Consider the following 24,704-nt stretch of genomic DNA (forward strand, 5'->3'; position numbering starts at 1 on the left):
TTTAAAAGAAAGATTTTAATTTATAAAATTTCCTTTTTACTAACCAATCATGAAGGGATTAAAATTATTGGAGAAATTTTTATAAATTTTCGGAAAGAAATTAGGAAGCTTTAATTTTTGTTTTAATTAAAACTTTCCTTGTTTTAGGGAGAAAGTGGCCGGCCAAGAAAATTGGAAAAAAAATGATTTTTAATTAATTAATTTTTTCTTTTTCATGCCAAAAGAATTAAGGAAGTTTTTTTTTAATTTTCTTATTTACTAAGACCAAGGTGGTTCTTGTCTCAGAAGATCGTTGCCCACACAACGTCCGAGATAAGAAGAGGAATACGGTAGAAGATCAAGAGGTTATTTTGCTTACAAAGAAAGGTATAACTAGTAATTATTTTCCGCATCATACTAGTTTTCTTTGTATAGTTATTTATGGAAATACCAAACACAAGAGGCATAAGATTCTAGAGTTTTCGAATTTGTTTTCGACTTTGTGTTTTTTTTTCTTTGTCGAATTTGTGATTCGATTGTTCTTTTTGGTTAACCTAGAGTTATTTAAGGAAATTAAAAATTAGCTTTCCTTAAAAGGTTTTGTCTAGGCGATGGTGGTTACTCCCATATCCAAGAAGGCCATGTGCCTCGCTATGCAGTCCTAGAAGCCAATTTTGGAAATTAATATTTAATGAATTAATAACATAGGTGGATTTGAATCAATGGTGTTAAGTTCCGCTTGCGATTCAAATCTAAACCATTAAGAACAGATAAGTTAAATTTGGAATCAATGATGTTAAGTTCCGTCTGCGATTCCTAATTTAACTTTTAAAGAACACAATAGGTTATTTAAGGAAAGGTTCGACACTTGTACAAAATTTTTGTACAGTGGAGCCGGTATGATTTTCCTATGACTAACCAACAATTGGTATCAGAGCTAGGGTTTGCCTCTATGTGTTTGGTTTTCAAATTAGGTTATGCACATGTCATACATAATTTAGGCAGGATAATAGTAGGATGTGCTAACTTTGTGGTTGCAGGCTCCAACTATTATGACATATTTTTATTGTGTGTGATTGGACCCTTGGACATGTCAAGGGCATTATTTTGTGTGTGCATGATTGTATGTAACTAATACAGTAGGAGCTGTATTAGCCTTAGGATTTTAGAATTTTATTTTCGATTTAGATTACATGTACATTCCCTCATGGAATATAGGATCGATATATGTAAAATTCTATTTTTGTCGCAGATCGGATTCTTACGAGGCGTGGTACTTTTGGAGCACCAGAGGCACAGCGGAATAAGAAGCAAGATGGATGCGACAACTCTACCCGATGGCGGTGGCTAAAGATGGCAGCAGCTAGGGTTAGAGCACATGAAGGACAGTAACAGGAAAAGGCCATAATAGTTGGAAAATAATTTCCATATTTATTGCTTTTATTTACTGTGGTGTGTGTGTATGCATGTGATGTATGCTAGGATAACTTAAAATTCCTCACCATAAATAACTAAGTGGGAGAGGGATTAGTATATAAATCCCACGGTCTCCATTACTGGTTTGTAAGTGATGCAACAAGCTTGCGTGTTGGCTCAAAGTGCCTTCCTCCACAACGGATGGGTTTGTTTGCAGATCACTAGATCAAACTTCCTTTATGGATGATTATAGGAAATTATTTAGGATGTGTGTGATCTTCTCCAACTGAAGGGGCACAATTCTATTTAATGGACTAAGTATCATGTAATGGTATACACTTAGACACATTTAATAGTATCCTCCCCAACGGAGTCACTGCTATTACTTGTGTGACCAAAGTGAAACCAACTATTAATTTGTCATAAAACTAGGGTGACAAGATAATAAAATTAATGGGTTAAAACCCCTCTTACAAATGATTGATTTTGTATACGTCCACACTAACATGGCATACAAAATTAACGGTGTTTGAGATAATTTTATTTGTCATAAAGTTAGGTTGACAAGATAGTTAATGGGTAAAACCCTCCTCTTACAAATGTTGATTTTGTATACGTCCACACTAACGTGGCATGCAAAATTCACGGTGTTCTGAGGTGTTGGTAAATTTAAATAGTATTGTTTGAGGAATCAATATTATTTTAAATTTAGAGTCTTGACCAAATATTTGATCAAAGACAGACCAACTATTAATTTTATTTGTCATAGGTTGACAAGATAATAAAAATTAATGGATAAAATCTCCTTTTAGAATTTGTATACGTCCACACTATCGTGGCATACAAAATTCACGGGGATTTTGAGATGTTGGTCTTGACCAAATATTTTTGTGATTCTTAGGTTTGCAAATGTTAGTCAATCCCCTAATTGTTATACTATAGAATAGACTTAGTTGTCCCAATTATTATGATTGGAAATAAGACTTGGACATTAAGGTAGACTATCCTCTTAGAACTAAGAACAATATAGGTGTATTTGATTCATTAGTTGTTGAAACATGTTTAGTGGTATTATCTACCGATACCTGGTGAGTAGATACGGGAGCTACTATCATGTCTACAATTCATTGCAAGGGCTCCAGGAAACCTGACAACTATATGAAGAGAATCACCATTTACATGAGCACTACTGCAAAAGTAGCAGCTGTTGTAGTGGGAGATGTTTATCCTATGATAGGAATAAAAATAAATTTTGAGAAATTGTCTATATATACCAAGTTTAGAAAGAATTCGATTTCGGTTTCTAAACTATCAAAGAATAGATATTCTGTCTATTTTGATAACAAACTTGTTATCAAGAAAAATAGAAAAAGTATCTGTTCTAGTACATTGGTTGACAAATTATAAATCCAATAACTCCCACGATGCAATAAATGGAAATTAATAACACATCTTCTAACTATTAAGAGAAAGCAACCTTCAGAAATAAACCAATTATATCTTTGGCATCAAAGGCTAGGTTATTTTAACTTAAGAAGGATTCATTGGTAGTTGATGAACTTTTGGGTTCATTGGTAGTGGAAATCTTTCCAACCTGAGAGTCTTACTTGGAAGGAAAAATAACCGAGAAGCTTTTAAGTCTAAGGGGTATGGAGCCAAAGATATAATAGAATTAGTTCATTCTGATTTGTGTGGTCCTATGACTATCCAGACAAGAGGTAGTTTCGAATATTTCATCTATTTTATAGACAACTATTCGAGACACAGATAGATTTACTTGATACACCGCAAGTCTAAGTGCTTTGATTAGTTCAAAGAGTACGAGGCTGATGTGGAGAAATGTCAAAGTAAAAATATCAAGACACTACGGTGAGATCGTAGTAGCAAATACCTCTTGGGAGAATTTAGGAGTCACTTATCAGAAGTAGGGATTTAATCCCAACTAACTGCACTTGGTACATCCCAACAGAATGGTGTAGTAGAAAGAAGGTATAAGGCTCTTATGGAATAATTAGATCGATGATGAGTTATTTAGAAAATTACCAAATTCGTTTTAAGGATATACACTGGAAACAGAAGTGAACATAGTACCTTCTAAGTCAGAACTCTCTACTCCCACAGAATTGCAGAATGGGCGTAAGCCTAGTCTGAAGCATATTCAAATTTGGGTGGTCTAGCACATGAGAGACACTGAAAAATTGGACATGAGTTCACTTGTTTGTGAGTTATCCTAGAAAAATGAAAAGAGGTTTGTAGTTCTTAAAATCGGAAGGTCATTGTTGACACCAATGCTCGATTTTAAAAAAGGACTATACTATAAACCACAAGCCCATGAGTAAAAATTGTTCTTAAGGAAATTAAAGGACACGTCTAACCTAGTATCAACTGTACAAGATGAAATATCACAAGAAACTGCAACACGTATCATAAATGATACACAATTACAGAAAGTACCTCGTTGTAGTGGGAGGGTTGTTAGGCAACCTAAAAAGATTCATGTTTTGGGAGAATCTTTGGACTAGATCCCTGGAGGACATGAACCTGATCTCCGGACATATGACGAAGCACTCCAAGATAAAGATGCAGCATCTTTGCAAAGAATACAGAATTAGAATATATGTATTCTAATAGAGTCTGGAAGCTTATAAAATCACCAAATGGTGTAAAAGCCATTGGGTAAAAATAAGTCTACAATAGGAAAAGAGGGATAGACAGGAAGGTAGAAACTTTCAAAGCAAGGCTTGTTGAAAAAGGAAACTTTTTTACCGGTAGTCATGCTTAAGTCTACCCGGATTCTTTTATCTATGAGATTTAGCAAGTAGATGTCAAGACAGCTTTCCTTAATAGAAGTCTTGAAGAAAATATCCATATAAAGCAACCAGAAGGATTCATTGCAAAGAGCAAAGAGCATCTTGTGTGTAAGCTCAAACAGTCTATGGACTGAAGTAAAGCTTCAAGGTCTTGGTACATCTGGTTTAATAAAGTAATCCAGACCTATGGATTTATTTTATAACCGAATGAGTTTTGTGTATACAAGAAATATGACGGAAACGTGGTGGTATTTCTTGTACTATACGTAAATAATATTTTTGGTAGTTGGAAACAATATCAAAGTATTGTCAGAAGTAAGGGTATGGTAGTCCAAACAATTCGATATGAAGGACTTAGGAGAATGCATATATTCTTGGGATTAAAGGGATCGCAAGAAAAGAATATATTTTACTTATCCCAAGCTTCATATATTGAAACAATCCTTACTCGTTTTAGCATGCAGAACTCCAAGAAAAGGTTTCTTATCTTTTAGGCATGGAGTAGCTTTATCTAAAGAGATGTCTCCGAAGACATCAAAGGAGATAAAGAAAATGAAGGCAGTTCCTTATGCTTCGGCTAACGGAAGCCTAATGTATGCTATGCACGAGACTGGATATATGTTTTGCCCAGGGCATAGTTAGCAGATATCGAATTAACCTAGGACTGGGACACTAGACTGCCGTAAAGCATATATTGAAGTACCTGAGAATGACTAGGGATTATATGCTAGATTACTAAGCAGATGATTTGATCCTTGTGGGTTACACGGATTTTTGTCCTTCAATCAGATAGGGAAAATAGTAAGTCGACCTCGGGGTTTTGTGTTTACTTTAGGAGGTAAAGCCATAACTATGGAGGAGTGTTAAGCATAGGTTCTTTTCAGACTCCACTATGGTAGTTGAGTATTTGGCAGCCTCTGAGGAAGCCATAGAAGCTGAGTGACTCAGTAACCTCAAGATGGACTTAGATATGATTTCTGGTTTGTCCAAAGATAATTACAATTTATTGTAATAATAGTGGTGTAGTAGCAAACTCGAAGAAACCAAGAGTCCATAAGGCAAGTAAACACAATAGAGCGTAAGTACCACCCAATACGAGACATCGTATAACGAGGAGAAGTTGTTGTCGCCTATATTACATCAAGTAATAACTTGTAGATCTTTTCACTAAGGTCCTTAAGGCAAGATCTTTTGATGGACATGTTGAATGGATGGGAATCAGGTGTATGGCAGTGTTTATGGCAGCATAGTCTATTAGTATAAGTGGGAGATTATTGGAATGTATACTAAAAGCCTAGCTTTTGTATAAACATTTATAAGAATCACATTGGTCAAGTGTCTACATTTATATATACTAAATGTAGATGTTCAATTAATTTATATTGTAGATAATATAGTGTGTGGTGTCACACATAGAAGATGGTGTTATCGGTTCTTTATAAATTATAAACAGTAACTCACGACCAAGATGGAAAAGAAAAAACCATTGGAAGGTCGTAGTGTAATTAGGTATTAGTTTATCTTAACTATATAATTACACTAGTACATTTAGAGTGTATTGAGTAGGACCATTAGAGGTCGTTTCTTTTTATACTGACTTTATAAAGGAACAAAGACCTCAGTTATTATGGAAATGTGTGCTCTTAATCCTAATATAATAACAAGCACATATTTTTGTTATTTATTTCTTTAATTTATCAATGGGTGAGATTTAGTTCGATAAATCAATAAGCCCGATAAGTTGGGAAATGATATCACTTATAATGTGTGTTGTTGATTATAAAAGAAACTGTGTCCTAGTGATCTAGGTTGATAATGTCCCCAAGAGGAGCTCATAAGGATTGTCATGTTAAACCCTGTAGGTGGACTTAGTCCGACATGACGATAAGGTTGAGTGGTACTACTCTTGGACTAAGATATTAATTAAATGAGTTGTCAGTAACTCACTTAATTAGTGGACATTCGACATCTTAAACACAGGGAGACTAACACACTCATAATAAGAAGGAGCCCAAAAATGTAATTTGGGATTGGTGCGGTAGTTCAATAATAATTCTTTAGTGGTATGAATTATTATTGATGAAGTTAAGTTGTGTGTTCGGGGCGAACACGGGAAGCTTAATTTCATCGGGAGACCAAAACCAATTCCTCCTCTCGGTCCCTATCGTAACCTCTTGTATATAGAGATTTATATCCACCACATACCCACCTTCTTACCCATCCTAATGGTGCCGGCCAAGCTAGCTTGGAACCCAAGCTAGGGCCGGCCAAGACCAAGTGGATGAGCCAAGTTGGTGGCCGGCCAAAGCTTGGGTCCCAAGCTTATGTGGCCGGCCACTAGAAAATTATAAGGAATTTTTATTAAAATTATTTCTTATGTGAATATCATGGTTTTAAAAGAGAGTTTAAAATTTAAATATTTCCTTTTATAACTTTCTACAAAAGATTAAGAAAAGATTTGAAATCTTTCCTTATTTATAGATTGAAAGGAGATTTAAATTTTGAGAAAACTTTCCTTTATCACCATGTTCATGATTTAAAAGAAAGTTGAAAAATTAAATATTCTCTTTTATTAGTTTCTACAAAAGATTAAGAAAAGATTTGATATCTTTCCTTATTTGTAGATTGAAAAGAGATTTTAATTTTTTAGAGATAACTTTCCTTTTTGGAAATTATCCACATGTTTAAAAGAAAGATTTTAATTTATAAAATTTCCTTTTTATTAACCAATCATGAAGGGATTAAAATTATTGGAGAAATTTTTATAAATTTCCGGAAACAAATTAGAAAATTTTAATTTTTATTTTAATTAAAACTTTCCTTGTTTTGGGGAGAAAGTGGCCGGCCAAGAAAATTGGAAAAAAATTGATTTTTAATTAATTAATTTTTTATTTTTCATGTCAAAAGAATTAAGGAAGTTTTTATTAAAATTTTCTTATTTGCCAAGACCAAGGATTATAAAAGAGGGGGTAGAGGTACCTTAATGGCTAACGACTCTATTCTTTTCTTCCTCTCTTTTCTTCCTTGGTGTGGTTGGCCCTAGGGTCTCATCTTCTCCTTCTTTTCTCTTCCTCCTTGGTGGCCGGCAACATCAACACAAAAGCTTTCCATGGTGGCCGGTTCTAGCTAGGAGAAGAAGGAGAGAAAGAAGGTTTTGTTTCTAGCATCCCTTGGAGCTTGGTGGTGGTGGTCAGACCTTTACTTCTCATGGGGAATTAATGGTACCCGAATCTAGCTTGGAGAAGGAGCTTGGTGGTTCTCATCTCGGAAGATCGTTGCCCACACAACGTCCGAGATAAGAAGAGGAATACGGTAGATGATCAAGAGGTTATTTTGCTTACAAAGAAAGGTATAACTAGTAATTGTTTTCCGCATCATACTAGTTTTCTTTGTATAGTTATTTATGGAAATACCAAACACAAGAGGCATAAGATTCTAGAGTTTTCGAATTTGTTTTCGAGTTTGTGTTTTTTTTTCTTTGTCAAATTTGTGATTCGATTGTTCTTTTTGGTTAACCTAGAGTTATTTAAGGAAATTAAATATTAGCTTTCCTTAAAAGGCTTTGTCTAGGCGGTGGTGGTTGCTCCCATATCCAAGAAGGCCATGTGCCTCGCCATGCAGTCCTGGAAGTCAATTTTGGAAATTAATATTTAATGAATTAATAACATAGGTGGATTTGAATCAATAATGTTAAGTTCCGCTTGCGATTCAAATCTAAACCATTAAAAACAGATAAGTTAAATTTGGAATCAATGATGTTAAGTTCCGTCTGCGATTCCTAATTTAACTTCTAAAGAACACAATAGGTTATTTAAGGAAAGGTTCGACACTTGTACAAAATATTTGTACAGTGGAGCCGGTACGGTTTTCCTAGGACTAACCAACAGGTCAGACAAGAGAAATGAGTATCTCTCAGGCTGACGACGTACTCTATCAGACCTGCGAAGAGGTATGTCTACTTGAACTGGTTGTTGTTCCTCAACTCTTTGTGGAACAACATCATCCACAACACTTTGTGGTTCCAGTTCAACTTTCATCGAGGCTTCAGTGTTATGGTCCGCATCTTGAACTTCTTCAAGATCGAACGTACTCCCACTAGTCTTTCTAGAAACAAAGTCCCTTTCTAGAAAGACGCCTTTGCCATAACTACCTTGTGTTGACTGGGAATGTAGAAGTAATATCCCTTAGTTTCCTTGGGATATCCAATAAAGTAGCACTTGTCGGATTTGGGTCCTAATTTGTCTGAGACTTGACGTCTAACGTAAGCCTCACAACTCCAAATCCTCATAAAAGACACCTGGGCATCTCTCCCAGTCCATATCCTATACGGTGTCTTTATCACGGCCTTGGATGGAACTCGGTTGAGTATAAAAGTTGTCGTATCTAGAGCATAGCCCCAAAGGAATGTCGGAAGATCTGTGTGACTCATCATAGATCGTACCATATCTAATAGGGTACGATTCCTCCTTTCGGATACACCATTCCACTATGGTGTTCCAGGAGGAGTGAGTTGGGATAGGATCCCACACTTAGCTAGATAGTCACGAAACTCATGCCTAAGGTATTTACCACCTCGATCTGATCGAAGTATCTTAATACTCTTGCCAAGCTGGTTCTGTACTTCATTCTTGAATTCTTTGAACTTTTCAAAGGATTCAGACTTATGTGTCATCAAGTACACATAACCATATCTACTGAAGTCATCAATAAATGTGATGAAATACCTATAACCGCCTCTAGCAGCGACATTGAAAAGGCCACATATATCACTATGTATAAGTCCTAACAAATCAGTTGCTCTTTCGATGTGCCCACTAAAGGGAGTCTTGGTCATCTTGCTTAGTAGGCATGACTCGCACGTCTCATAAGATTCAAAATCAAATGAGTCCAACAAACCATCCTTACGGAGCTGGGATAAGCGCTTGTCATTTATATGACCTAAGCGACAGTGCCAGAGATAGGTTTAGTTTATGTCATTTGACTTGAACCTCTTGGTATTTATGTTATAGATAGGGCTTTCAAGGTCTAGAATGTAGAGTCCGTTCATCAGAGGTGCACTACAATAGAACATATCTTTTAAATAAATAGAACAACATTAGTCCTTTATTATAAAAGAGAACTCTTTCTTGTCCAAACAAGAAACTGAAATTATGTTCTTAGTTAAAGCAGACACATAACAACAATCATCCAACTCTAGTACAAGCCCAGAGGGCAGAGATAGAAAATAAGTCCCTACAGCAACAGCAGCAACTCATGCTCCATTGCCTACGCGTAGGTCCACCTCGCCCTTTGCCAATGCCCTGCTATTTCTCAGCGCCTGCACATTAGTACAAATGTGAGAAGCACATCCGGTATCTAATACCCATGATGAAGAAATAGATAGATTGACTTCTATAACATATATACCTGAAGTGGAAGTCTCACTTCGCTTCTTCTTAAGATCTTCCAGGTACACCTTGCAGTTCCTCTTCCAATGCCCGGTCTGACCGCAGTGGAAGCAGGTAGCATCCTTGGTGACCCCTCCATTAGGCTTCAGTGCCTTGCCTTGCCTTTGCCCTTGGCTTGGGACTTTCCCTTGCCTTTGGGCTTGCCCTTGCCCTTATGTTTCTGAACCATCAGAACAGAGTTGGGCTTAACCTTCTTAAGGTTGAGCTCAACAGTTCTTAACATGCTAAGCAGCTCGGGCAGTGGCATGTCAATTTCGTTCATGTTATAATTTAGAACGAATTGACTATAGCTATCTGGCAAGGACTGCAAGATCAGGTCAGTGGTCAGCTCTTGGCCAAGTGGAAACCCCAACCTTTGTAGGTTCTCTATGTACCCAATCATCTTGAGCACATATGGACCTACGGGAGCCCCGTCTGACATCTTGCACTGAAATAGTGCCTTAGAGATCTCGAATCTCTCATGCCTCGCTTGTCCTTGATACAGTTGACGAAGATGTTCAACCATATCGTAAGCGCTCATCAACTTGTGTTGCTTCTGAAGCTCAGAGTTCATGGTCGCGAGCATTATACAGGACACATCTAATGCGTCATCTTGATGCTTCTTGTAAGCATCTCGGTCAGCTCGCGTGGCAGTGGCAGGAGGAGCCTCCGGAATGGCTGCTCCAGAACGTACAGTTTACGTTCTTGGGTGAGAACTATTCTTAGATTCCTGTACCAGTCCAGGAAATTTGCTCCGTTGAGCTTGTCCTTATCAAGGATAGAACGCAGAGAGAAGGTGTTCGTGTTCGACATGGCAATCTACAACAGAAAAATGCAGAAAATAAATATCATATTCTTTTAATCATTTAATTATGCCTTTAACTAAATGATACTCCCACTGAATTCTATAATTCAAGTGGGACAAGATCCACATCATACTACACCTTGAGTTAGCTTTGGCTAAATCGCCCAAGACTTAATATGATCGGTAGGTAACAATTTACCAATTACATCTCTATGCAACTCTTGTTTATAGGATCAAGATCCGCATTTATATTAAAACTCGAGTTAGCTTTGGCTAATACACCCAAGAGTTAATATAAATGTGATTTTGACCTATCTACCAAACATTGGAAAATGCCTATAGTTAAACTTGATACAATTGAGTTAACTAGTTACTCAATCTAATTGAGTTGTACTCACCCATGCGCTGATAGGCGGGACCAAGATTGTCCCTTCGTACCCTACCAAGATAATATGGGTTGCTTTGCTTTGACAGATTCAACAACACATGTGATCGAGGTAGTGATAGGTATCACGGCATGGTAGAAATTTGAGTTGACGCGATTGAGATCTAATCTAATTGATAGGGTGCATCTTGTACATGATTTAGATCTAATCTAATCGTTAAGACGCTAATTAATTACTATACTAGCATGCATCACATATACACACACAAGCAATTAATTAAATTATTTGTGATTAGTCATGACCTTACTACGATCTTCTCAAGCCAATGAGAAGATCGGATGGTCAACCTAGGGTCAACAGCTTCTTAAGCTCCTCCCTTTGACCACCTTGTGTTGCTCGCGCCCTCCTCGTAACTCCGTCTCGAGTGGACCTTCCACCGCTCCAATTTTGTACATTACAATTTTGAAACTCGAGTTACATTCAAGTCTAAACTAATTTACAACAAGAATAAAAGAGAGGCATGAAGCGCAAGTCGCGTATCAAGTATACAGCACACACAACACAAATGACGGCGCGCAGGCAGTAATATGAATTACAACACAATTTTTTTAAATCTAATTTGGGTCTTTTGGGTCATGGCTATTACAAAATAATACATAATTCTAAATTATGTATTTTCTATAATTTTCTGTAATTTTTACTACAATTTTTACAATTTTTATGAGTAAAATTCCCAGCGGTTCCGTTTAGCGGGTTTTCGGGCGCAATCGCGGAATGAAGCCCCTTGCGGGGTCAAGGGCAGCACCCCTGCCCGCGATATAACCATCGTGAGTGTTCCTTAGTGATCCTATAGCACCTTAGCCCGCTGTCCCAAAAAGATTTCGGAAAAATCTTCTCGGTAGCCGAAGCCTACAAGTGTCTAAACACTTGTGCTTCGCTTCTACGAGAAAAATATCCATAAAAACAATAAAAATAGGAAATTCACAGAATATTACAGAACTGATATTTTTCATAAAAATACAAATTAAACTCGTACAAGACTTCGCACGTGGCTCTGATACCACTGTTGGGAATTTCGGGCCGCGAAAACCGCTTTTTCGCGTCGCGGAAACCCCGAAACCCCCATGCTACCGGATCCGTGCGAAGTAAAATAAAACAAAATTTACGAGTACAATTTTCTTACATCTAGATCTACATTAGGAGAAGATCTTTACCCTTGGTGCGAAGCCCTTCGCGTATCTCGCTCTTCCAAGTGATGTCGGATCTCGAGGTTGTCAAGTGTACAACCCTCTAGAAGTATCCACACGAACAAATAGGTGGAGAAATATAACACAAAGGTGTGCTAGCACCTTGGTAAGGTTCGGCCAAGAGAGGAGAGGGAGAAAGGTTGAGAGCTTGAGGAAGAAGATGATGGAATGAATGCCTTGAATGAAATCAAAATTCCATTCATCACAAAAGTGGCCGGCCACATAATGGAATTGTAACCTCCATTCATATTTAATGTGGTCATTAAAGAGGGGATTTGTAACCTCCATTAGGTGACACACACATGTGCTAACTATGATGATGTGGCTCATCATCATTGGTTATCCTAATGCCAAATCACAAATGAGGTGCCAAATGGTCAAGTCAAACTTGACCTTTCATCTTCCTTCCCAAGTCAAGTCAAACTTGACCAAATCTCTCTCATGGTTGATCTAATCTAACCATTTGATTCAAACCAATTTAATATAATGAATCTAATTCATTTAATTAAATTGATTCAATGAGTCATAATCTAAATTAGACTCATTGAACACATGAATCAACTTGAGCCCAACTCAATTAGCTCAATTAAGATTACTCTTAATCCAATTTGATTTATCACATGAATCTAATCCTCTTGGTTCATCATATGAACCTAATCTCCATCTAATTGTCCTTAGTGTGTGACCCTATAGGTTCTTGTAACGTTGGCAATGCCCCTAAAATCATTTAGGAGCATAAGTAATGAGCGGTATCTAACAACACATCATTACTACCCAAGTTATAAGAATGTTGAGATCCAACATCACCTTGTGACTACTAATTGTGACTCCTCACAATATATGACAAGTGTTCTTCTGTCCTAGACATCTAGATTGATCAATGTGAGGCATAGACCGTGTCATCCTCTAATCAATCTAAATCTTGAACTCCAAGTAGACTCACTCAATCAAATGAGCTCAATATCTCATATTGACTCATTTGGGCATGGCCATGCACTTCGTGGTCTCACTCTATCAAGAATATCGATGTCACTCCCATCATATAGGAGGGATAGATCCCATCTACATCACTCACATCCCTCCGCATAATTTTTGACATACCCAGTAATGTAAAGCCTGAAAAATTCCCGAATTTATTTTAGAAATATCCTATGATTTTTCTAGATTATTAGGATATTTTACATGATTGTTGGAGTACCGGAAGTAACAAAAACAAATAAGTCGCAAAATGGTTTACGCGGGAATCGAACCCGGGACCCATCGGAGCCTACGACTTATTATGTGTTCCGGAAACCAAGTGAACCCAGCAGGGCCGTGCTGAAAGGATGGGAAATCAAATATATTTATATTTGATTTGGGAGAAATAACTATTTGATATAAATAGAAAACTTAAGTGGGATTGGTTTATGTTTTTTTTGGTTCGGCATTTTCTCTCCTCACCGAAGCCTTTCTCTCCCTCTCCCGTTTCCTTCTCTCGGCGCAGCAAACAAAGCAAAGGAGACCTAGGGTTCCTTCCATAGGATCGTGTGTTCACTTTCCGGCGACAACACCAACACGAAGTCGGTTCTTCTCCGCGAGAGGAACGCGAAGACGTAAGCGGTTCGTCGAACGGAGCAATTTTTTCGGAAAACCTAGCGGATAGAATCGTAAGAAAACCTTGCGATTGAGGTAAGAAACCCCTCACTTGCAGTATAATTGCTCTCGCTTGTTAGTTTTGGCATTAGTTCAGTAGTTCTACAGTTTTCAGTCTTAGGGTGTGCTTTTGGTGCACACCAAGCATCCGGTAGAATGCCCAGTTCAGAAGGATGCACCAATAGGCGTCCTAACAGCATGTAAATGTATTAGAAACATTTTATTCAGCTTATTATCAGTTATTACAGCTAAATGGATCAGATATCCATTGGGTGGGCTCCCACAGTAGCCTTTAGGTTCAGATAATCTAGCTCTAGGTTCAGATAACCTAGAACAGCAAAGTAAAATAAAACAATATTCAGTATTTTACATTTGGCACTGTACTTGGATCAGATATCCATGGGCTGGACTCCCACGGTCGTCCCTAGGTTGAGATAACCTAGTAACCTACTTGGATTGAACTTGCAATCACAGGTCTCGTAGGAATCTTGCGGATTGCGGGCCCAGAAGACATGTTTAGTATTTTCATCTATTATTATATATAGTTTTCAAAATATGTAATCAGTGATGGAAACACTAACTTAGTTTTAGTTACAGTAAATTACCTCAGTTAAGTTTCATGATTTGAGTTCATGACCAGTTAGATGTATATGCATGACCAGTTCAGTATTCATGCTTAGTTTCAGATACAGTATGCTATGCTCAGCTTGTTTGTATGCCATGATCAGTTTAGTACATGTTTGTATGCCATGCCATGTTGCCATGCTCAGTTCAGTTTTCAACCCACATGTTTTAAAAACATAATCGCATCGTTGCATGTTTTTGTGAGGTAGATGGTTTCTTACTAAGCTTCTTAGCTTACAGATGCTACTTTTCTTATACTGCAGATACCAGTAAAAGAAAAGTGGACTAGCGGAGGCTGGAGGGCGATGCTACGATGATGTGTGTGTGCAAGGGGTCTGGAATAAAGATCCTTGGGATCTATACGCTTTTATTTCAGTTTTAGTACTTAACATGTCTAGTTTTATGACTTAGTCTTGTTACTAGGTATTATAGCTTAGTAAACTATGTCTTGTTTAGTTTATCATGTTTAGAACGTTAGTATTTACATGCTAGAGTGTTTTTCATGTATCTAGAGCTTGTGTATGTGATTTTTGGCACGAATTAGTGCTGGAAATCAGAAATTCTGATTTCGTTTCAGACTATCAGAACCTGGATCAGTCAGCAGACTCATCCTAAGTGGCAGAATTTGGATGGGAAGACAAACCAATTCAGGCTGGATCGGTCGACCGATCCGATGGATCGATCAATCGACCAAAGTCGTGTAAAACCGATCTCGAAATCAATCGATCTAGATCAAGCTCCAGCAGGGCACGGAATCGCAGCAAGTTTGATCGATCCGTGGATCGAACAGCAGCTAGCTGGGAAGTTAGTTTTGAGTTCTAGCTCAGATGGGAGGTCAAGTATCCTCCTCAGCACATATACCTCAACCGGAAAGGGTCTTGAACCCTTCCTTATAACAGCATGGGTGTACCAGTTGTCAGTTTAATAGAGTCAGTTAGTGAAATTTTGTTTTACCCAGTTTCCGCACAGTACAGCACAGTAGCTTCAGTAGTTAATGTAGCGTTCCGGCTCACAGCTTAGTACTTAGGAGTTGGGTCGTTACAGAGTGGTATCAGAGCAAGTTCCTTACTTCCTACACACACATCAGCATTGTGCCTACAGCTTCCAAGTAAGAACATCTCTCACTCAGTTTTGTTTTCAGCTTTCATATCAGTTATATGTGCTTTCATGTTTGCTCTCATGTTGGTAGTTAATTAATTCATGTTTACAGTGATAGTATTTAACATGTTACCAGTAGTTAACTATAACATGATAGCCTAGTTATATATATGTGTTCTCTGCTATTTAGAAAATGGTACGAGGACGTCCAGCTAAGAAAGCAGCAGCGGCTGAGCCCCAGCACGAGGCAGGCAGCTCAGTGCCTCCCCCAGACCTTACAGCACTAGTGGCTCAGCTACAGCAGTAGTTAGCAGCAGCAGGAGATAGCCTCCTTAAAGGCTAACCAGCAAACTACTCCCCCAGTCACTCCAGTACCGAACCTCACGACTCCAGTAATCACAGAGGTTGTACCAGCTCAGCCTGCAGTACCAGTCCCAGTAGCCCCGGTAGCAGGGGCTAAGAGAGAAGCTTACCTTATCCAGTGGCAGAGAATTAAGCCCGAGAACTTCTCAGGCACCAGCGAACCATGGAATGCTCAGGCATGGTTTAAAACACTGGAAAGCACGATGGAGCTTCTAGACTGGCCAGAGTACGAAAAGGTGAAGTGTGCCTCCTACATTTAACAGGAGGCGCGCATGTGGTGGGGCGGATTAAGCGAGTGGCGATAAACGGATGACATGGGCCAACTTGAGAAAGAATTCTTGAGGAATTCTTTCACATGCAAGTCACGAACCGACACTATGACGAGTTTAATTTCGTCGGGGCAACCTATCGATTCGGAAGCCGTGAAGAAATTCAACAGGTTGGCTCGTCTAAGAATTAGTCAGCACAGAGAAGGAACGAGTACGGTTGATGTTGAAGATGCTCGGACCGGAGATCGCAATGAATGTGGCTGGTGGCGTTCATAGGCCACAAACCACGGAGGAGCTAGTGAGTAGTGCTCGATCACCGAACACTATCAGCATAGCATCACCCAGTAGAAGTAGGTTTCCACAGAGCCCAAGGGACAAGCTGGCTCGGTACTCACAGAAACAACAGGGACATAGCTCCAACTGGAAGGGGAAACGCAAGGCAAGCAGTGACCCAAAAGGAGGGCTAGCTGGAAAACATTCCAGACATCCCAAGTGTGCTACTTGTGGGAAACACCATCTAGGAGTTTGCCGCAAGGGTACGCGAGGTTGTTTTGAATGTGGACAGGAAGGGCACATGGCTAAGCGCCCGAACAAGAACAGTCTTCCTCAGCCGATACAGTATGGAGCTCAGCCAGCGCAGCTACACCAGATGTATGCTGCCTTAGATGGTCCACAGATCGGTCAGGGCAGATTGGAAGCCCCCACAGCTATCACGAATGCCAGGATTTTCTCACGACCGGAGAGAACGTAGCAAATGCCTCGACAGTTGTCAGATCAATATTTTATAGCATAATGCAATTGTCTTATTCGATGGGGCAACCCACTCTTATGTATCCGGGGCATTTGAAATTAGCAACACCTCGAGTTACTCAATAGTCGGGTTTCGACAACACTACCCTCGGGAGACATTATGGCATCTACGGCTCGGGCGGTGCCATTATAGCGATAAAGAACTTTTGGTGATCGATGGTGCTAGAAATGATGACTACGATGTCATCTTTGGAATGGATTTTCGATCATACGGCGCTTCTATAGAGTGCAGTAAACAGAAAGTCATAAGCAGGAGTACAGTTTGAGTACATAGGAAAACCAAAGAGAAAAGCCGGAAGTTTCTCTCGGCATTGAAAGCACAACTATTGGATTCGGGATGCATGGGATTTTTAGCAAATGTAGTCAACACCAGGACAAGAACCAACACTATCGGAGGTTCGAGTCGTTTGTGACTAGTCTTCCCTGAAGAGCTACCGGGCTTAGCACACCGGGAGATTGAATTTGAGATAGAGCTCATTCCGGCACAAATCCAATTTCCAAGGCACCGTACCGCATGGCTCCAGCTGAACTGAAGGATCCAAGAGCAATTCAGGAGCTTCTTGACAAGGGTTTCATCGCCCTAGTCACTCACCATGGGAGCACCGTGTTGTTCGTGAAGAAGAAGGATGGAAGCATGCGCCTATGCATAGACTACCGTGCCTTGAACCAGGTCACAATTAAAAACAGGTACCCTCTTCCCAGGATAGATGACCTGTTTGACTAGCTAAAGGGAGCCACAATGTTCTCTAAAATTGACCTCAGATCAGGATATCACCAGGTTAGAGTCAAGAAAGGTGATATACCTAAAACAGCTTTCAGGACCAGATACGGACATTATGAGTTCGTAGTCATGCCTTTCAGGGTGACAAATGCTCCAGCTACTTTCATGGACCTCATGAACAGAGTATTCAGGGAATACTTAGACAAGTTTGTCATCGTGTTCATCGATGACATTCTTATCTATTCAGGCACTCAGGAGGACCATGCAGAGCATTTGAAGACAGTTTTGCAGATCCTTCAGCAGAACCAGCTATACGCCAAATTCACGAAATGTGAATTTTGGTTAGACCAGGTAGCCTTTCTAGGTCACATCATCTCCAAGGATGGTGTTATGGTAGATCCCAGCAAGATAGAAGCAGTAAGTAACTGGAAGAGACCCAGGAAAGCCAGTGAAATCAGAAGCTTTCTGGGATTAGCAGGCTACTACAGGAAATTCGTAGAGGACTTCTCCAGGATAGCCTCCCCACTGACAGCTCTCACCAGGAAGAATAAGAAATTTCAGTAGAGAGAGGACTGTGAGAACAGCTTCAGCGAACTAAAACGGAGATTGACCAGTGCTCCTATTCTAGCTATACCAGAAAACACAGACAGCTTCGACATCTACAGTGACGCCTCTAAATTGGGATTAGGAGCAGTACTAATGCAGCAGGGCAAGGTGATCGCCTATGCCTCCAGACAACTCAAGGATTATGAGAGGAACTATCCTACTCACGACCTTGAGCTTGCAGCAGTGGTGTTCGCTCTCAAGATTTGGAGACATTATTTGTACGGAGCTCAGTGCAGAGTGTATACAGATCATCAAAGTCTGAAGTATTTCTTTACTCAGAAGGATCTAAATATGCGACAGCGCAGATGGTTAGAGCTGGTCAAGGATTATGACATAGATATCCTCTACCATCCAGGGAAAGCTAATAAGGTAGCAGACGCACTCAGCAGGAAGTCCAGTGCTACCTTATTATCTTTAGCAGCTATATCACCACCCCTAAGGAAGGAGATTACAACTTTTAGTCTCGAGCTTATAGTCGGGCAACTTTCCACTATGTCCTTAGCATCTACCTTGCTTGATGATATCCAGACAGCTCAGGAGCAGGATCCTGAAATCCAGGAAATCAAACAACGGTTAGCAGAATCAGAAAGTGGAGAGTTCAGAGTGTCCGCCAGTGGGGTAGTGTACTGTGGTGACAGACTTTGTGTTCCAGATCAGGAGGAACTACGAAAACAGATTCTAGACGAGGCTCACAGCATTCCCTATGCGACGCATCCTGGTTCCACCAAAATGTATCGGGATCTAAAAGCGATTTTGGTGGCACAGGATGAGCGAGATATCGCCAGAATCGTCGGCATCTGTCTAACTGTCGGAGGGTTAAGGCGAACATCGGCGACGGAGGAGTTGCGGTAGATCCAGTTCGAGAATGGAAGTGGGAGGATATCTCTATGGACTTCATAGTGGGATTACGGAACCACGAATGGTTTTGATGCCATCTGGGTAATAGTCGGAGGTTGACTAAATCGGCCCACTTCTTAGCTATCGAATATCCTATTCCATGGAGCAACTAGCTCGATTGTATCTCAAGGAGATTGTCAGGTGCATGGAGTCCCACGAACCATTATATCGGACAGAGACAGCAGATTTACATCACACTTATACGATCACTATGGGCACCGGTTAAAATTGCTTGACCTTCCATCCTCAGACGGATGGTCAGACCGAGTAAACCGTGTACTCGAAGATATGCTCGTGCAGTGCTCTAGATTTCAAGGAAGTTGGTGCAAATATCCGAGTCTAGCAGAATTTGCATACAACAACAGTTATCGTGCCACTATCGGCATGGCACCTTATGAGGCACTCTATGGGCGGAGGTGCAGATCACCAATCTGCTGGTATGAGAGTGGTGAGCAGACAGATCTAGTAGCAGATACCACAGCAACTATACAGCAGATTCGCCAGAGGATAGAGACAGCACAGAGCCGTCAGAAGAGCTATGCTGATACACGACGCAGACCCCTAGAGTTTTCAGTTGGGGATATAGTTTTCCTCAGAGTAGCTCCCATGAAGGGAGTCATGCGTTTTGGGAAGAAGGGCAAGCTAGCTCCCAGATATGTGGGACCATACCTTATCACGAAGAGAGTGGGCAAGGTAGCATATGAGCTAGAGCTACCTCAGGAGATGTCGGCTGTCCACAACGTATTTCATGTCTCCATGCTGAAGAAGCATATTCCAGACGCCACCCAGGTGATTGAGCCCCAGTTGGTACAGGTCCGTGATGATCTCAGCTATGACAGTCGGCCTATTCAGATAATAGACCGAGCAGTAAAGAAATTGCGGAACAAGGAAGTTCCATTAGTCAAAGTCAGCTGGCAAAATCACACAGCAGCAGAGGCGACTTGGGAGACAGAGGCCAGCATGAGACAGAAGTACCCAGAATTGTTTTAAGTTCGGGGACGAACTTTTTATAAGGTATGGGGGATTGTAAAGCCCGAAATATTCCCGAATTTATTTTAGAAATATCCTATGATTTTTCTAGATTATTAGGATATTTTTACATGATTGTTGGAGTATCGGAAGTAACAAAAACAAATAAGTCGCAAAATGGTTTACGCGGGAATCGAACCCGGGACCCATCGGAGCCTACGACTTATTATGTGTTCCGGAAACCAAGTGAACCCAGCAGGGTCGTGCTGAAAGGATGGGAAATCAAATATATTTATATTTGATTTGGGAGAAATAACTATTTGATATAAATAGAAAACTTAAGTGGGATTGGTTTATGTTTTTTTTGGTTCGGCATTTTCTCTCCTCACCGAAGCCTTTCTCTCCCTCTCCCGTTTCCTTCTCTCGGCGCAGCAAACAAAGCAAAGGAGACCTAGGGTTCCTTCCCTAGGATCGTGTGTTCACTTTCCGGCGACAACACCAACACGAAGTCGGTTCTTCTCCGCGAGAGGAACGCGAAGACGTAAGCGGTTCGTCGAACGGAGCAGTTTTTCCGGAAAACCTAGCGGATAGAATCGTAAGAAAACCTTGCGATTGAGGAAAGAAACCCCTCACCTGCAGTATAATTGCTCTCGCTTGTTAGTTTTGGCATTAGTTCAGTAGTTCTACAGTTTTCAGTCTTAGGGTGTGCTTTTGGTGCACACCAAGCATCCGGTAGAATGCCCAGTTCAGAAGGATGCACCAGTAGGCGTCCTAACAGCATGTAAATGTATTAGAAACATTTTATTCAGCTTATTATCAGTTATTACAGCTAAATGGATCAAATATCCATTGGGTGGGCTCCCACAGTAGCCTCTAGGTTCAGATAACCTAGCTCTAGGTTCAGATAACCTAGAACAGCAAAGTAAAAAAAACACAAGATTTACTTTTATTTAGTTGTACTTGGATCAGATATCCATGGGCTGGACTCCCACAGTCGTCCCTAGGTTCAGATAACCTAGTAACCCTGCTGGATTCGGAACTTGCAATCCTGGGTCTCGTAGCAAGTACAGTTGTTGGGCCCAAACAGATGTTTAGTATTTTCATCTATTATTATATATAGTTTTCCAAATATGTAATCAGTGATGGAAACACTAACTTAGTTTCAGTTACAGTTAATTACCTCAGTTAAGTTTCATGATTTGAGTTCATGACCAGTTAGATGTATATGCATGACCAGTTCAGTATTCATGCTTAGTTTCAGATACAGTATGCTATGCTCAGCTTGTTTGTATGCCATGATCAGTTCAGTACATGTTTGTATGCCATGCCATGTTGCCATGCTCAGTTCAGTTTTCAAACAGCATGTTTTAAAAACATAATCGCATCGTTGCATGTTTTTGTGAGGTAGATGGTTTCTTACTAAGCTTCTTAGCTTACAGATGCTACTTTTCTTATACTGCAGATACCGGTAAAAGAAAAGTGGACTAGCGGAGGCTGGAGGGCGATGCTACGATGATGTGTGTGTGCAAGGGGTCTGGAATAAAGATCCTTGGGATCTATACGCTTTTATTTCAGTTTTAGTACTTAACATGTCTAGTTTTATGACTTAGTCTTGTTACTAGGTATTATAGCTTAGTAAACTATGTCTTGTTTAGTTTATCATGTTTAGAACGTTAGTATTTACATGCTAGAGTGTTTTTCATGTATCTAGAGCTTGTGTATGTGATTTTTGGCACGAATCAGTGCTGGAAATCAGAAATTCTGATTTCGTTTCAGACTATCAGAACCTGGATCGATCCAGTGCCATTCCTTTTCCTAGATCGGTCAGCCGACCGATCCAGACGGATACAGTAGCCTACTGTATCTCCCTGGATCGGTCAGCCGACCGATCCAGTATCGAACAGAAGGCATCCCAGCGTCTCCAGGTGCCTGGATCGGTCTGCAGACCGATCCAGACACACCTGGATCGGTCTTGCCGACCGATCCAGCCTCTGCTGGATCGGTCCGCAGACCGATCCAGCAGGGCACGGAATCGCGGCAAGTTTGATCGATCCGTGGATCGAACAGCAGCTAGCTGGGAAGTTAGTTTTGAGTTCTAGCTCAGATGGGAGGTCAAGTATCCTCCTCAGCACATATACCTCAACCGGAAAGGGTCTTGAACCCTTCCTTATAACAGCATGGGTGTACCAGTTGTCAGTTTAATAGAGTCAGTTAGTGAAATTTTGTTTTACCCAGTTTCCGCACAGTACAGCACAGTAGCTTCAGTAGCTAATGTAGCGTTCCGGCTCACAGCTTAGTACTTAGGAGTTGGGTCGTTACAAGTAATCGCCTTTATAGTCCACCCAGTTACGGGTGACGTTTGACGAAACCAAAGTACATAACTCCTTATGTAGGGAACCATGGTGATTTTGTTGGAGTGTATACTAAAAGCCTAGCTTTTGTATATACATTTATAAGAATCACATTGGTCAAGTGTCTACATTTGTATATACCAAATGTAGATGTTCAATTAATTTATATTGTAGATAACATGGTGTGTGGTGTCACACACAGAGGATCATGTTATCAGTACCTTATAAATTATAAACAGTAGCTCACGACCAAGATGGAAAGGAACAAACCATTGGAAGGTCGTAGTGTAATTAGATATTAGTTTATCTTAACTATATAATTCCACTAGTACACTTAGAGTGTATTGAGTAGGACCATTAGAGGTCGTTTCTTTTATACTGACTTTATAAAGAAACAAAGACCTCAGTTATTATGGAAGTGTGTTCTCTTAATCCTAATATAATAACAAGCACATATATTTGATATTTATTTCTTTAATTTATCAATGGGTGAGATTTAGTTCGATAAATCAATAAGCCCGATAAGTTGGGAAATGATATCACTTATAGTGTGTGTTGTTGATTATAGAAGGAAACTGTGTCCTAGTGATCTAGGTTGATATTGTTCCCAAGAGGAGCTCATAAAGATTGTCATGTTAAACCCTGCAGGTGGACTTAGTCCGACATGACGATAAGGTTGAGTGGTACTACTCTTGAACTAAGATATTAATTAAATGAGTTGTCAGTAACTCACTTAATTAGTGGACATTTGACATCTTAAACACAGGGAGACTAACACACTCATAATAAGAAGGAGCCCAAAATGTAATTTGGGATTGGTACGGTAGTTCAATAATAGTTCTTTAGTGGAATGAATTATTATTGATGGAATTAAGTTGTGTGTTCGGGGCGAACACGGGAAGCTTAATTTCATCGGGAGACCAAAACCAATTCCTCCTCTCGGTCCCTATCGTAGCCTCTTGTATATAGAGATTTATATCCACCACATACTCACCTTCTTACCCAACCAATAGGGGCCGGCCAAGCTAAGCTTGAAGCTCAAGCTTAGGGTCGGCCAAGCCTAAAGGTTGGCCTTAAGGTGGTCGGCCAATAGCTTGGAGCCCAAGCTTAGGTGGCCGACCACATCATATTAAAAAGGATTTTTTATTAAAATTATTTCTTATGTGGATATTATAGTTTTAAAAGAGAGTTTAAAAATTAAATCTTTCCTTTTAAAGCTTTCTACAAAAGATTAAGAAAGGATTTGAAATCTTTCCTTATTTGTAGATTGAAAGGAGATTTTATTTTTAAGAAAAAGTTTTCTTTTTAACCATGATAATAATTTAAAAGAGAAGTTTAAAAATTAAATATTCTCTTTTATTAGTTTCTACAAAAGATTAAGAAAAGATTTGATATCTTTCCTTATTTGTAGATTGAAAAGAGATTTTAATTTTTAGAGATAACTTTCCTTTTGGAAATTATCCACATGTTTAAAAGAAGAATTTTAATTTCCTTTTTATTAACCAATCATGAAGGGATAAAAATTATTGGAGAAATTTTTATAAATTTCTAGAAACAAATTAGGAAGTTTTAATTCTTGTGTGAATTAAATTTTCCTTGTTTTGGGGAATTAGAAGTGGTCGGCCATTATTATTAAAAGAAGAAAATTATTTTTAATTAAAATAATTTTTCTTTTTTATGACAAAAGAATTAAGGAATTTTTATTAAAATTTCCTTATTTGCCAAGACCAAGGATTATAAAAGAGGGGGTAGAGGTGCCTTCACGGGTGATCAACTCTATTATTCTTCTCCTCTCTTTTCCTCCTTGGTGGCCGACCCTAGTTTCTTCCTCTTCTCTTCTTCTTATGGCCGGCGGCAACCTCTATTGGAGCTCTTGATGGTGGCCGGTTCTAGCTAGGAGAAGAAGGAGAGAAAGGTAGTTTTGTTTCTTGCATCCCTTGGAGCTTGGTGGTGGTGGCCGGACCTTTACTTCACTTGGAGAATTGTGGTGGCCGAAACTTGCAAGGAAGAAGAAGGTGCTTGGTGGTTCTCATCTCGGAAGATCGTTGCCCACACAACGTCCGAGGTTAGAAGAGGAATACGGTAGAAGATCAAGAGGTTATTTTTGCTTACAAAGAAAGGTATAACTAGTAATTGTTTTCCGCATCATACTAGTTTTTCTTTGTATAGTTATTTATGGAAATACCAAACACAAGAGGCATATGATTCTAGAGTTTTCGAAATAGTTTTCTTTTCGAGTTTGTGTTTTCTTCTTTTTCGAATTTGTGATTCGATTGTTCTTTTTGGTTAACCTAG

The sequence above is a fragment of the Zingiber officinale genome, chromosome 1A (assembly GCF_018446385.1).
Source record: "Zingiber officinale cultivar Zhangliang chromosome 1A, Zo_v1.1, whole genome shotgun sequence".
In the NCBI taxonomy this organism is placed as follows: domain Eukaryota; kingdom Viridiplantae; phylum Streptophyta; class Magnoliopsida; order Zingiberales; family Zingiberaceae; genus Zingiber; species Zingiber officinale.